Consider the following 9,159-nt stretch of genomic DNA (forward strand, 5'->3'; position numbering starts at 1 on the left):
TGAGCAAAGTCCTAAATACTTTTCTCCACCGTCTGCCTTGCTGGATGTGCCAGATGAGGTGACTGTCTCAGACTTAGCCAGTCTGGATTTTTCTAGGTCAGCGGTATAATGGTGACATGGCAAAGGGGTTAGAAAGTGAGCTCGGGTGGTGGGCTGTGCGGGTTCAAATCTGAGCTCTGTTCATTTTTGTTTGTATGTTTTTGTATTTTGCTGTTGCTTTTATTTTTTGCTCATTTGTTTAAACAATGAAACACTTCACCAGTTTGCGTGTTATCCTTGCACAGGGGCCATCCTAATCTCTGTATTGCTCTGACTTTAGTACATGTGTTGCTGAAGCGAGGACCGAGCTCTGCTGGTTTAAGCCAGGTGACCTTGGGGAGATTCCTTAACCTTGCTTTAGTCATCAGTGAAACAGAGGTTAATGACACAAATTCCCCAGGGCTCTTGGGAGGATTACATGTCATAATACATGCTAAGTGCCTAAGGCCCACCACAGAGGAAATATTCAAAGTTCCCTCCATGGGCCCCTGCAGGCCCTTCAATTTCACCCTCACTCTTTCTGCCCTTCAATTTCACTCTCACTCTTTCTGCAGCTTAACAGGCTGCCTCATGTTAATCTTCTCTAAGAGTTGTCTTTATCTCGCCACTCCTTTCCTATACACCTGCCCTAGCTCTGAGCCTTCATAAGACATCAGTGTGTAAAGTACACTTAGAGGCTTTCCTCTGGGTCCTCAGAAACCTCCACAATCCCCAACCCACTCTTCCAGATTTATTCACTTTCATTCCCTTCCAGGACCTTTCAACCAGTCTAGCCGACCTCCCTATTCTTATTAAGGCTCCCCACTCAGGCCAAGACTATATGCTGACCTCTTCCCCACTTCAAGTCTTACTCACCCTCGAAGGCTCAAGTGGAAGACTCTCTTCCTCCAGGAAGTCTTCCCTGACTAGACAAAAATTTGGTGCCATTCACATGCTAATTAGTCACCCACAGAATTATCTCTCTATAGTTTTGTTTTTGCCTGCATTTGAATATGATCTTCCCCACAGGATGAGAACTCTTTGCAGGCAGGCGCTGTGTTTCCATAGTTTGAGTTTGGCATTTACTAGCATGAAAGGAAAATCAAAAGGGAGTCAGTATTGCCAAGTGAGGGCTTCCCAGGTGGCTTAGTGGTAAAGAATCAGCTGCCATCACAGGAGATGTGGGTTTGATCCCTGGCCTGGGAATATTCCCTGGAGAAGGAAGTGGCAACCTACACCAGTATTCTTGCCTGTAAAAACCCATGGGCCAAGGAACCCAGTGGGCTACAGTTCATGGTGTGGCAAAGAGCAGGACAGGACTTAGCAACTAAACAATGTTGCTAAGTGAGCTCTCCAAAGTGGAGCAGGGCAGGAGGCCTTTAAGAAAGTGTGACCTTCCAGGGGGAAAGGGAGGGTGGAGGGATAAACTGGGAGATTGGGGTTGACAAAGACACACACTATCTATAAAGCAGATAACGAATACAGACCTACAGTATAGCACAGGGAACACTACTCAGAACTCTATGGTGACCTATGTGGGAAAACAATCTAAGAGAGTGGATATATGTATAACTGATTCACTTTGCTGAACACCTGAAACTAATGCAACGTTGTAAATAAGTATACTCCAATAAAAAAAATAATGATGTGACATGCACATATCAGCTTGGATGGAATCTGACCTTTTGACCTGATGAAGTCATCCAGAACACCTGTCAGAGATTCAAGATGCTTTTTGGACCCCTTACGCTGAAACAACTTGTGATTCCTTAAGGAAAAGTATTTTCTGAGTCGCTTTGGAGTCTATAACGATTCCACCAGGAAACTTTTAACAACCTCATGGCAACTTTTATGTCTCCTGCATTGCAATTCTTAAGACTCCAAATAAACTTTTTTTTTTTTTTTTTAATATTTTGGTTGTGCTGTGAGGCATGTGGGATCTTACTTCCCCAACCAGGGTTCAAATCCATGTCCCCTGCAAAGTCCCCTGGTCAGTCTTAACCCCTGGACTGGCAGGGAAGTCCCATAAACTCTTTTCTTATTTGCAGCCTTCTGCATTACTTTTTTGGTGGATGGTAAGGGTGGGAAGGTCCCCTGGAGGAGGGCATGGTGACCCACTCCAGTATTCTTGTTTGGAGAATCCCCCTGGAAAGAGGATCCTGGCGGGCTGCAGTCCATGGGGCGACTAAGCACAGCACAGCGCAAGGCCTTCCCAGGAGGGGCTCGTGGTAAACCCGCCTACCGACGCAGGAGACAGAAGAGAAGCGAGCTTGATTCCTGGGTTGGGAAGATCCCTTGGAGGAGGGCATGGCAACCCACGCCAGGATTCTTGCCTGGAGAACCCCATGGACAGAGGAGCCTGGTGGGCTACAGTCCATGGGGTTGCAAAGCGTCAGATCCGATTGAAGTGACTTAGCACACACACGCACAAGTACTCATTAGAGGCTGGCTGGCTAAACAGTCAGTCATAGGTCTTAGAAGAATTCCAAGAACTGGGGACATGAAACAGAGATAACAGTGGACCCCTTGAATGCCACTGGGCCCCCCAAGGGATGCAGTGGATGAAGAAGCCATTCAATTCTTCACCGCTCCAGGGAGAAATGAACTGGGTCTCTCACTATAGCAGGAGCCTCCTCCACTCCCTGCAGAGCTTGTTAAAGTGGTCATTTAGCACACAGTTCAGGAGTCAAGGGTCTGGGGTCCAGATCCAAACGGGGGGTTCCAGTGTCAGCTCCAGCTTTTGCCAAGGGTGTGACCTTTGAAAGTGGGTCAGTTTCTCAGGGCCTCTGTTGCACTACCTAGCTTTAAAATGGGAATAAAAACCATCCCTACCTCATTCAGGTGTGAATACAGATGAGTTAATGCAAGTAAAGCAGTTACAATGCTGTTTCAATGAGCCCTCAGTAAACAGGAACTTTTCCTGCTAGATCCTACACTGAGCATTTTGGCCTACAGATATGGACAGTGTTATATGGAAAGAAAGTCTTTCCTCGTAACTCAGTGGTTAAAGAATCTGTCTGCCATGCAGGAGACCCAGGTTCGATTCCTGGGTCAGGACGATCCCCTGGAGAAGGAAATGGCAACCCACTCCAGTATCCTTGCCTGGAGAATCCCATGGACAGAGGATGTCTGGGAAGGCTACAGTCCATGGGGTCGCAAGAGTCACACGACTTAGCAAATAAACCACCACCAGGTGGAAAGAAAGGCCAAGCTCAAGCCCCATCTTCAGCACTTCCAGCTCAGAACTTAGGACCATATGCTCCCTGTCTGAGCTTCTGTTTGATTATCTTTCAAATAAAAAAAAATCCTTCAAATGATATACAGTTGAAGTAGTTATGAAATATTGCTTATTAAAGGTGGAGAACAACATTTGGCATATATGGGGCTCATGGGTGTGTTTCCATCCTCTTTCATTTGAATGTCCCCCTTTTGTATGACAGATTGACTGGGCAGAGATAATGGTAATTGGAGGAAAGAAATAAAGAAGGAACACGCAGGACACAGAGCGTCCTGGAAATTCAGCCGGGTGTCTTGAGGGGTTGGTGTGAGCCTGCTGCCATCTGCTGGATTGAGCAGGAATGGCACCCCAGTGCTCTCTAATGCCACCTTGCGTTAAAAGAGGTTTGTGACAGAACAGACGGTGCCTGCCTCTGGACTGTCGTTTTTCACTGGTATATTTGACTATGCCAATGTCACACTGTCTGGACTGTTGTAGTTTTACACTAAATCCTGAAATCAGGTACTGAAAGTATCTACCTTTCATAATTATTTTGACTATTATAGACGCTTTGCCTTTTCAAATAAATCACATACAGCTCATCACTTTCTATTTTTTAAAAAAGTGAAAATTGAAAGTGAAAGTCGCTCAGTCCTGTCCGACTCTTTGCGATCCCATGAACTGTATAGTCCATGGAATTCTCCAGGCCAGAATACTGGAGTGGGTAGCCTTTCCTGTCTCCAAGGGATCTTCTTAACCCAGGAATTGAACCAGGGTCTCATGCATTGCAGGCGGAGTCTTTACCAACTGAGCTATCAGGGATGACCTTTTTTTAAAAAAAAAGCCGGCTGTAATTTTGATTGATGCATTGAATTTGTAGATACTTTGGGACAGAATTGGTGTTTAAGATTCTATTCCACAGCCATGGGGTAGCTCTCCATTTATTTGAGTTTTCTTTAGTTTTGCACTTTCTTGTAGTTTTCAGTGTTAAGGTCTTGCATGTATTTTCTAAAATTTATCCCTAGGTATTTTATGCCTTCAGATGCTATTATAAATGATATTCTTCTAATTTCATTTTCCATTTGTACCTAGTATACAGAATTATAATTTTTATATACTGATCTTGTATCCTGGATCCTTGCTAAATGCACTTATTTTTATTTTTTAGAGATTCTTTAGGACTTATATATTAAAAAAGTTCGTTGTCTGTGAATAAAGATAGTTTCATTTCTTCCTTTCCAAACTGTATGTTTTTTTAATGAATTTATCTTGCTTTATTATTCTGGCTAGGATACCCAATGCAGTATCTTATAGAAGAAGGGTAAATATCCTTGCTCTGGTCCTGGTCTATAATGGAAAGTATTTATCTTGTTACTATTATGTATTTTGATACTTGTAGATTTTTAAATTATTATTACCCTTTATCAGATTGAGAAATTCCAATTTATTCTGAGTTTAAGGATACTTATTTTTTTTTTTTTGAAATCATGAATCAGTATTGAATTCATCAAATGATTTTCCCATATACTTTGAGGTGATCATCACATAATCTTTTTCTCTTTTTTAAATATGGGGAATTAGTTTATTTTTAAATGTTGAAACTCCCTTGCTTTGCTAGGATAAATCTCACTTTGTTGTAATATATTATCCTTTTTTAATATATAGTACTGGGTTCTATTTGCCTTTTATTTTAAATAAATTTTTGGCTACACCAAGCAGCATGTGAAACCTCAGTTCCCTGACCAATGATTGAACCCATGCCTCCTGTGTTGGAAGGCAGAGTCTTAACTACTGGATTACAAAGGAAGTCCCAATTTGTATTTCTCTTTTTGAGATTTTTTGTGTCTATGTTCATGGGTAATTTTGGTCTAGAATGTTCATGGCTTATAGTATTCTTAACTGGCATTGGTATTAAGGTTTTGCTGGGCTCACAAAATGAAGCAAGAATTTTTCTCCTTATTTTCTGAAATTATTTGAGGAATACTGTTAAAGACAATTAAACTCTTGGTTTTTGTTTTCTCATCTGTACAGTGAAACTGGTACTGTCTACCTAGCCTGGTGTGGTGAAGAACAGATGAAGCGATATCTGAAAAACTGCCTTATAATGCAGCCAGTAGGACCTCAACACAGGATAGGTGTTTTATCAATAAGTATGATTATTATTATTATTATTATTACATCAGTAGAAGGACTAGAAATTAGCACATGGTGATTCTTGAGGTCCTTTCTGTGAAATTCCAATTCTTTTCTCTCAAAGAACTTAATGTTGAACCATTGGGTCACATTTGCCGAGCTTTAAAAATTGATTTTGGCTGTTATCTCATCTAATGCCACTGGAGCCTCCAAAGGTGGCTCTTATTGATCTCATTTCTCCCTTTAACTGATTGGGAAACTGAGCTTAGGACAATTTGCCTGAAGCACCACTGTAACAAGAGAAGAATAAACCTGATCCACTGGTGAATCTATTCCTTTAACTCTAACTCTTGTGCTCTGTGACCCTAGGTCTGCATGTTTTGTAAAAGAATGTTGCCTGTAGCCTGAAATATACAGGAGAGTCCATTCTCAAGGCGCTGATCTTTAAAGGTTTAAGGCTTTTCCATGAAGAAGTTGTAAATGGGAGAATACCATTAGTCTTGTTGGAGGCTTGCAGGAACATTGTGAACCAGACAGGGCTAGGTGGACAGCAGTAAGAAGGATTCAGGCACCAGGAAGTTTGCAAGGACCAGCCACATCCCCTCCCCTTCCGGTATAAAAGAAGCCTGAATTCTAACTCAGGTCAGACAGTTCTTTGGGACACGAATCTGCCATCTTTTTGGTCTGCTGGCTTTCTGAGTAAAGTTGCTATTCTTAGCTCCAATGCCTTGCCCTGCAGCGCATGCCAGGTCTTAGTTACTGGACCAGGGATCAAACCTGCACACCATGCAGAATCAGAGTCTTATTAACCGATGGATCTCCAAGAACTCCTACCCTGTCACTCATTCCAAAGCCAGTGTTACAGAAAAGGGAGCCAGAGCACCGGAGAGGCACTGTTCTCCCACTTCCTGGCCAAGAGGACCACCCTCCCACTGGGAGATCCCTTTAGAAGGCACCTTTAAAGATTTCCAACATGAAGAGCTAGGTCACCCAGTCAGCAGCATTCTCTGTCCAGCTGTGTGACATTTTAAGCGTGTTTATAACCTCACTATGTCTCAGACTCCCTAGTTGGAAAAAGATGAAAAGCACAATAGTACCAGTCCTTATTTATTGGGTCCCTAGGGGTCAGGGTGGGCTTCCCGGGTGGAGCAGCTGTAAAGAATCTGCCAGCCAGTGCAGGAGAGGGAGACACAGGAGAAGCGGGTTCGATCCCTGGGTCAGGAAGATCCCCCGGAGAAGGAAATGGCAACCCATTCCAGTATTCTTGCCTGCAGAATTCCATGGACAGAGGAGCCTGGCTGGCTACAGTCTGGGGGGTCTTCCTGACCCAGGGATTGAACGTGTATCTCCTGAGTCTTCTGGATTGGCAGGCAGGTTCTTTACCATTGAGTCACCGAGGAAGTACACTTGATTTATTTAGTCTTCTTAAAAACAGTAAAAGATTAATATATGAGCCATAGGTGAGAAAACTGTGGCTAAAGAAATCAAATAACTTATCTAAGGTCATGAAAGATCCAGATTCAGAATTTGCAATCCAGGTAAAACTGACTCTCCTTTTCATGTTAAAATTGATCAAATTGTACACTTCTTAAAATGTGCAGGTTGTTGTAATCAGTTATACTTCAATAAATTTTTTTTAAGAAGCAGCATCCAGAGCTAGATATAAAAGTTGAAGAGAGGAACAACAACAGCAACAAAATAATTACATTCACAGAAATATATGTATGCTAAAATTCATCCAGCTATACACTTTGGATCTGAAAGTTTTATTGTATATAAAATACGCCAGAATAACATATGGCTGCATATAAAGTAATTAGACGTAAAGTCATAATTCTTAAATTTCACCTGGATCTCTTACTGACAGCAAAGTAACACTAGACTGTATCTAAAATAAATCATTCTCTCGACTCCTACTCGCCTTTTAAAAATTGCTTTTTTTTTCTTATTATAAAAGCAATACATGTTCATCGTAGGAAAATTAGAAAATACAGATGGGCAAAAAATATAAAGATGAAAGACAGCCTTGGTTCCACATTCAAATATAACAAGATTTTACACACCAGGGTATTTTTTCTGCTACTTTTCAGGGTCTGTATGTTTATTTAGATGTATATATAATTATGGGCTTCCCTGGTGGCTCATATGGCAAAGAATCTGCCTTCACTGCAGGAGACCCAGGTTCAATTCCTGGGCTGAGAAGATCTGCTGGAGAAGGAAATGGCAACCCACTCCAGGATTCTTGCCTGGAGAATCCCATAGACAGAGGAGCCTGGTGGGCTACAGTCCATAAGGTCACAAAGAGTTGAACACAACTCATATATCTAATTATATGGTATATGGGGAGTTTCAGAAAATGGGATCTTACTCAAGAAATTCTTCTATAATTTACTTTTAGCACGTAGGGGTAATCCATGAAAGGCTTACTGTATCAATGAATGGTCATCTGAAGTAAGAGTTTTAAATTTAGTTCCACGATGTGCTGGAGTTCTTTGGCACGTCTCAGGTCCCGGGTTCAGGGAGAAGATGAGTGTTTGATGGAGGGCAAGAAGGAGACCACACGGGTAAGGTCTGCATTTGCCACTCTTGCTCAACAGAGATGCTTTTTTTTTTTTTTTTTAATACAGTCTTCCCTCAGTATCCACAAGGGATTGGTTTTAAACCTGCTCACCCTGTGCATGACAAAATCCACAGACGCTCAAGTTCCTTATGTGGATGTGGGGCTTGCAAAGGCAGGGGGAGTAACTGTATTAATTTCCCATTAAGATTTCTTCTGAAAAGGCGTTCCCTAACCAGAAGCAATGTTAAAGAAGGAAATCACGATTGTAGCATCATTCTTATGACTGCTTCATCTCTTTTCAAAACGAAAATAGCTTCATTGTTTTATAATTATAAAAGTGACACCTGCATATTTTCCAAAATTCAAACAATTCAAAAACGTAAGAATTAAAACTGGAAAATCAGCCATTAATCACAGTACTCTTTACAGACATCTTGGAGTATGTGTGTATCAAAATATACTGTACATATACTGCATCTTTTTCCCTTAACACAGACTATTTTCCCATGTCATTTATTGGTCTCTAAAAGTATGGTATGTATACCTATAGCTGATTCATGTTGCTATTTGGCTGAAAACAACAAAATTCTGTAAAGCAACTATTCTTCAATTAAAAAATAAATTTAAAAAAGTATGATTCTTGAGTGTTTATGATTTGGGCTATATTATTATTAATAGTTTTATTGATAGAAAAGAAAGGGCTTGCAAGTTAAACTGAAAGGCATAAGGATAATTGGGCTTCTATTTTTTTAATGTGTAATTTTTAAAAATATTCATTTATTTATTTATTTGGCTGCACCAGGCCTTAGTTGCCGTATGTGGGATCTTCGATCTTCATTGTGGCGTGTAAGATCTTTTAGCTGTGGTATTCAAGCTCTTAGTTTTATTAAAGCTTCCAAATAAGTCCCACACCTGACAATATAAACCCTCTAGCTTTGTTCTCCTCTAAGATTGTCTCAGAGAAACAGTGGGTCCTTTCTTCTTTCATATGCATTTTGGTGTCAGATTACCAATTACTACACAAAAACCTGCTGGGATCTTGTTTGTGATTGCGGGTGTCTGTTTTTGATCTCCCAAAAGAATTTCATTCTGTCAAGATTAAAAAATAAAAAACCCTTTGAAGTTTTGAATTTTATTAATCCCATAATTTAATTTGTGATATATTGAATTCTTTTTTGATTATTTCGCAGCTATGAATATTGATTTCCCTCCCAAGACCATCAGTAATTTC

General features: G+C 41.0%; 1 non-coding gene across 1 annotated transcript; it reads right to left on the reverse strand.

Annotated features, from left to right (window-relative positions):
• Positions 1–239: 239 nt before the first annotated feature.
• On the reverse strand, positions 240–343 carry LOC133058119 (U6 spliceosomal RNA). Its single transcript, XR_009693236.1, has one exon. It is a non-coding gene; the product is annotated as a U6 spliceosomal RNA (small nuclear RNA).
• Between the last annotated feature and the right edge of the window lie 8,816 nt (positions 344–9,159).

This window comes from Dama dama, chromosome 5 (assembly GCF_033118175.1).
Source record: "Dama dama isolate Ldn47 chromosome 5, ASM3311817v1, whole genome shotgun sequence".
Lineage (NCBI taxonomy): Eukaryota > Metazoa > Chordata > Mammalia > Artiodactyla > Cervidae > Dama > Dama dama.